Consider the following 7,028-nt stretch of genomic DNA (forward strand, 5'->3'; position numbering starts at 1 on the left):
ATATTAAAAATAAGTCTGTATATTAATTAAAATTTAAATTTTCCTATTTGTTTGAAAATATGTAACAAAAATATAATAATGAATTTGTTTAGTATCCTTGGCATCTGCATCTGTGGTTCCTACTCACATGTCAGTCACATGTAGCTGTCCACACACAGGAGCACCGGGAGTTGGCCCTAATGACTACAATAAAGTGTTCCATGCTTCAATTTTGGTGTTGGTACTAACAAAATTCAAAATGGCCTGTGAATTCTAAATCTTTCCAGGGATAAGAATCATTGAATTGGAAGCTTCATGCTTTTTCTTTTGGCTTGGAAAACAATTCAGGGAATAAACAAGTGCCCAACCACTGGATAATTGATGTGGAAAAAAAAATATGCTTGCTCTATAGACTTTAGCATAAACTCAAATGAGTAAGTAAGTATGCATCAGCTGACATATGTTGTAGAACCACAGAAAGAAATCTTATGGGGCAGAAAGATTCATGTTAGACTGTGGGTGGAGCATGTTAACATCTTACTAAGTAGAAAAGGGTCACAAATAGGATGCAATTTATAAGATATACTCAGAGTAGGCAAATACACAAAGAAAGTTAACAGATTAGTGACTGTCCAGAACTGAAGGGTACAGTCTGGGAAGAAATGACAGTGACTGTTATTAGGTATAGATTCTCTAAAATACTGATCATGCTTTAGAGGCAGGTGTGAAAAGAGTTACACAACCTTGGAATATTCTACTAGTCTGTGGACTTGCTCATTTTAGTGCAGCAATTTCTCTGGCATGTGGCTCACAGATTATTAAAGCTTCTCTGCTCAGATAAACAGACCTCAGGGAAGAATACTGAACTTTGGCCCTAAAGCCTGTGGTCTCAAAGAAGAGTGAGCCCCGGCACTACCTGGATGTGTGCAAATTCAGGCTGCTACATCCCACCTCTTCATTTCGTTTTCCAGTTAGACATTTGAGAATGGCACTGAAGATTTCTTTAAAAGAAAAAAAAAGATTTATTTATTTATTATATGTAAGTACACTGTAGCTGTCTTCAGACACTCCAGAAGAGGACATCAGATCTTGTTACAGAGGGTTATGAGCCACCATGTGGTTGCTGGGATTTGAACTCCAGACCTCCAGAAGAGCAGTCGGGTACTCTTACCCACTGAGCCATCTCACCAGCCTGGCACTGAAGATTTCTATACTGAATGCAGTCTCACTATCCAACTACTGTTAAAAGGCTCTCTCTCTCTCTTTCTCTCTCTCTCTCTCTCTCTCTCTCTCTCTCTCTCTCTCTCTCTCTCTCTCTCTCTCTCTCTCTCTCTCTCTCTCCCTCTCCCTCTCCCTCTCCCTCTCCCTCTCCCTCTCTCTCATCCTTATATTCCACCATAACTCTACAATGCTACCGCTGGGAATATAAGTATGGCCTTGGCTTCTCCTGTGTCTAAGCTTCATGTTTCTTATTACTACAGTGAGAATATGTTTTTACTTTTGAAGACTTTTGCAAAGATTGAATAAGTCTGTGTGTGTCTTGAGCTTAAAACAGCATGAGTCGCATAGTAAGCACTCACTGTTGTGGGTCCTGGAAATGGGCTTTCCAACAAGTCCCCCAAACGGAGAGTCAGTCTACACCCACACCCTGAATGCCTGTCCAAATATCCAGTACATAGTTCTGAGTATCTGAGAAGGTCACACATGCTCTAATTCTTTTCTAGTTGTCACCCACTATTGTTACTCGAGACCCAAATAAATGTGTTTCAGCTCCAAGTATATCCTGCTTAAGTTCCCATCTGCTTAGAGAACTGAAGTATTGGTTCTCCATGGCATGGTCTATTTACTGGAGTCACAGGATCCCCTAATGTCCGATGAGCAGTGAGAATGTATCTTAATAGGACTTTTATCTACCACAGTTGAAGGCTGTTCCCTCCCCCAACCTTGAAACAGGCTGACTTTGACCTTGCTGCCACTGAGCCTGAGACCACCTGGAGTGGAGCCTTCCAACCTAGGTGGCTCTATTGTTGGTTCTTTTGTTCTACACCTGCCACCACTACCTGTTGAGACCTTGAGATATTCCAGAGACAGTATCCTGCAGATCCACTTACAGGCTGGCAACAGGCACCAAGAATGGATTGATGGGGGGGGGGGGGGCTCCCCTCTTTATAAGCACAGACTCTTAGTAAAACCGTGAAGCCTTGAACAGAAAATCATGTCTTGGCATCCATTATTTCTCTTGCCATTTTCTCCCATACAGCTCCAGCCTCCCACTCAGGAACCCAGTTAGTGTGACCACAGGTGGCTACAGAAGCCACATTTGTTAGACTCAAGAATGTTAACTCATAAAGGGGGGGCTGCCAGAATCTTTGGGTAGACAGAGAGTGAAAGCTAGAAACAAAACCCTAAGTATATTGCGATTCACCCAAGAAAAATCCTGAAGCCACTCTTGCAGGGTACAGGCTGGGAAGTACACTGTAGATGGTATCTTGTAGAGTCTCAGCCAGGCTTGCTCTGCTGATGGATCTCCAGTCATCTCACTGTTGTTACCCTTGCTTTCCATTTCCTCATTCTCGACTGCTTTCCAGGATGAAGCCACACGTGAGATTGTAGAGTCTGAGCAGCAAGTCAGTGATGGCATAGCAGAAACAGACCAAGAGATTCAGCTTCTACTTCAGGAAGATGAGCCCATGAACTGAGGGGGTGTGTCCCAAAGTCCTAGGAAGCTAGGAAGGGAAACACTTTCTGTACCATTGGCTGATCTTCATCCTAGCTTTTCTTTCTTTCTAAATGTTTAATTTTTATATTTACTTAATTAGTATTTTTGAAGACAGGATTTTTTCTTGATATCCCTGACTATCATATAGATCAGGCTGGCCTTGAACTCACAGAGATCTTCTTGCCTCTGCCTCCCAAATACTAGGACTAAAGGTGTGCGCTGCCACAGTCCATCATCACAGCCTTTCATTACACAGATAAGAGGTTAGGAAGAAGTCCGGGTCTCTGAGCTTTTATGTGGATGCAGAAGTACATCAAAACCTGGTGGATCCCAGTGCAGACAAAGGCAGAGCCCAGACCCTGACAAAACACAGTCCACAGTGTGAGAGCAGGATGCTTCAGGCGTGGACAGAAGAACAAAGGCCATGACATGAGCTGTCTCAGCAGAAGTGGGCAGCAAATGTGAAGGGCATCTGGCACTGTCTTAGTCAGTGCTCTGTTGCTATAAAGAGACACAATGACAAGACAGTCTTATAAAAGAAACCATTTAATTAGGGCTTCCTTACAGTTTCAGAGGTTCAGTCCATTATCTTTATGGTGGGGAGCATGGCAGCATGCAGGCAGACATGGGGCTGGAGAAGGAGCTGAGAGTTCTACATCTGGATCTTCAAGCAGCAGACGTGTTTGGCACTAGGGTACCCGTGAAGTGGGTGTCAGTCCAGCAGCCCTGGATCTTCAAGCAGCAGAAAGAGAAGCACTGGTCCTGGCTTGAGCAACTGAAAACAAAAAGCTCACTTCCAGTGTTATACATCATCTATCAAGGGCACACCTATACATCATGCCATTCTCTGGTAACCAAACTTGCAAATATATGAGCCTATGTGGACAGACCATTCTTATTGAAGCCACCACAGGCCCCAAACCAGATTTATTTTTTCAACAATTGCAAGATGTTCATAGATGGCTCTGGGTATTTGCACCACCCCAAGGTGAAGAAGAAAACAGAGAGCAAGGGTGAACTGGCCATGAAAGCATGTGGGCCCCACCAAGCCGGGGTCTTTTAACCTAAGTCAGAGCTTTATTACTTGAATTGACACGTGTGGAAATAAATATTGAACAAATGAGAATAGGAAAGGCTGGCCATCCTCAGCTGTTACAGGAAGGTGGTCAGCCATCATGCCCTGAGGTGGGCCAGGATTCAAAGGCAAACAGAGAAATGGTTTATAGAAGGGGAAAGGGAAAGCCTCCAGATGGAGATTCTTTGGCCTGGGGAAACAAACCAGCAAGTAAAAGCATGGCCATCCCTTATGATGGACAGGCTTGGTCTGGATGGTATTGAATTGGAAGATAGAACAAAAATTGAGGAATTTCTCACTTGCTGATCAAATGTTGGCCTTTTGGGGCTGTTAACAGAACTTACTATGTAGCAATCGATATTTTCACAGGAGACATGCTGTCAATTTGACTTAGAAGATACCACATTCCTGAGTTGTTTATTATAGATAAAGGCTCAGTTTTGGGGGCAAGGGACTCCAAGGTTGAGATATAAGTTGTTTTCCTGTATGATTTCATCTACATGAAATTCATGGCTTATGATTTGGCCCTTCACAAGCTTAACTTTTTTTTTTCATTAGTTATGAAATGATGTGCTTAATTGAGCTCAGCTCTAAGTAAATCTTCATTCTTATATATTAGACTTACAGTTACAAATTCTACATCTACTGGATGATATTATTGATACTCTCTGTCACTTCCTAGCATGTGAAATATCTTCCAGGTCTTAAAAGTTTAGAGCTCCCTGCCCATAGAGGCATTGGAGGTTTGGCTGCTGTGTCACATGTGCGTCAGTAGGTGGCAGAGGGGAGAGAGGTCTATGCTCAGTATTCAGATCTATGAACTTCTGAATGTTTCTTAGCCTAATACTTCCAGGAAAAAAAAGGTAGTGTGAAACAACCACCAGCGCGGATTCTGCCATGTCCTAACTGACTCCCAGGGTGGGAAGTGAGCCACAAGCTAAAACAAAACAAAACAAAAACAAAAACAAAAAACAAAACCCACCTGTGACCAAGGGCCCCAGGCAGGAGTGAGCTGAAGATGACCCTCAGCCCGTTACCAGTCCAGCTCCATGGGGACTGGACAGGGAGGAAACCTGAAAGAACCACCAGTTGGGTGCCACACAGACCATGCCTGAGATGGTCCTGCCCCAGTGCCATTGAGAGGTCCCCAAAAGAGTAAAAAACATAAGAATAAAGAAGTTTCAGTTTCCCAGGAAAGTAGACAGAGATGTTGACAATGGGTTGTTAATCGCTGATGATTCTGTAAGATTGCAGTTGAGTCAGTTCCTAAAATTCTCCAAGGCCTCACCAAATTATAGTAAAATTAACATAGCAGCCAATCAGAAACCAACCCATGTAACTTCCCTGGCACCCACCAATGAAATTTCAGATTACCTAGCCCTAGCTAAAATTCCCCTAGTTTTTTATAAAAGGTTTACATGCCTTTGACTGGGGTCACCATTGGGTCTTCCTTCAGTGACTTTTAGATCCTAACAGCATAATGTACAGGTAGAGCATAGAACTCCTGAGACAATCCCAGACACTCAGAGACAGCAGGCTCCACTAAGAGAAGAAAGTCAATTGTAGAGAAAGCGAAGAGAAAGAGAAAAGGAATGATATGGGCACAAGGAAGAGAGGCAGAACTGAAGAATTAAGGATAGAGGGGACCAGCCTGATATGAGTATCTGGTGATGAGCACTTGGGTCCATGGTGAGTTCTGGCCTGTGCTACTACCAGGAGCCATGTCTGAGTTCATAGCCCTGCATCAACAGGGGCCTATCAGCACTAAAGACCAGGCAAAAAAGACCACCAAAGATCCTAATCTACAACCTGGGACATGTTGATGTCTGAGGGCTGTACAGAACTGGCCCCACCCATCACCTGGGCATCATAGGAGACATAGCCCTGGGGAACTGACAGCAGGAGAGCCCACCCCTAGCTGACTGCAGTACTCATATTGAAGATAGCTGCCCCATCCCCTCCTGAAAATCACCCAGGAAACACAGTAGAGCTGGCTCTGTTTGCAGGAGGTGTTGGCAAGCTAGCCCCAAGGGGAGAGACAACCATGCTTCTTATGTACTGGGTCATAGTGTTGACAGGGGAGAGATGCCCTCCTTTCCTCTCTTGTCCCTCATCATCTTTGGCAGATGGAAGAACTTGTCACAGGGTCATGACAGTGGTACAACTGACCCTGTACCTCAACTGCTGCAGCACTTGAGAGAGCAGGCCCTGCATGTCACCTGGACAACACTATAGAGCTGGCCCTGTTGGCATGGACTAGGATGAGCCAGCCCGGAGAGCATAAGAACAGGAAAGCTAGTTCTGCCCCTTGCTGGCTAAGGCATTGGATGGGCCAGCTGGGGCAGGGCAGGAGAGGCCACCCTGGTTGTGTTGGTGGGAGAGAGCTGATGCGTTCAGATATCCCTCAAGCCCAGATCCAGGGCTTTGAGTTGGCCCACCCAAATAGCTAACCCATCAATGAACTGCTGGAGTGGATGAAGAATCTGGTCCTATAGATCCAAAACTGCATGATCTCCATGACATGGGGCAACAACAGAATATATGAGAGGAATCCCAGTGAGGTTCCAGTACTAAGAGGCCTCTGCTGGTCGTACCAGACCAAGGAGTCAACACAATGAATACGTGCAGCAAATAAATGTAGACAAAAGGGAATACTGTAGGATACACTGTGACAGTACAGCTTCCACAGTAAGATTTGGTTTTCTTTTTTGCAGGCTTGTAGCAAGGGTGAAGATGAGTGGGATTGGGGTGCATGATGTGAAATTCACAAAGAACCAATAAACAGGTTTAAAAAAAGGAGTTCTGAGTTCTTTATATTGGGTAATCAATTAGAACTGCTTAATTAGTTATTTAATTTAGTCAATCAGCCCTGAAACCATAGATACACAAAAGACAGATTCAATAAGCTATATTTATGATTTTTGAATATATATCTGTGATATATATATATATATATATATATATATATATATATATATATATATATATATATGACAATAATAGCTAAAGAAAGAGAGACTACCTCACCAGTAACATCACTCGGGAGAGCAGGCCCTGAGTCTTGCCCAGGCAGCAAAATCTATGGTTTCTGTGAATGTCTGGAACACATGAAAGGGCCAATCCTGCTGAGCCAAAGCTGCAGGATCTCCATGACACAGAGCAACAACAGGATAATCAGGAGGAGGCCCTGTGAGGATCTAATATTGATGGGGTCACAGAAGCCAGAGATCTCAAACCAGACTAATGACTCTTTGC

General features: G+C 43.9%; 1 non-coding gene across 1 annotated transcript; it reads left to right on the forward strand.

The window, feature by feature from the left end:
* Positions 1-4,494: 4,494 nt before the first annotated feature.
* On the forward strand, positions 4,495-4,621 carry LOC115063041. The gene has a single exon (XR_003842924.1). It is a non-coding gene; the product is annotated as a small nucleolar RNA SNORA17 (small nucleolar RNA).
* Positions 4,622-7,028: the final 2,407 nt, after the last annotated feature.

Source organism: Mus pahari, chromosome 22, assembly GCF_900095145.1.
Source record: "Mus pahari chromosome 22, PAHARI_EIJ_v1.1, whole genome shotgun sequence".
Classification (NCBI taxonomy): domain Eukaryota; kingdom Metazoa; phylum Chordata; class Mammalia; order Rodentia; family Muridae; genus Mus; species Mus pahari.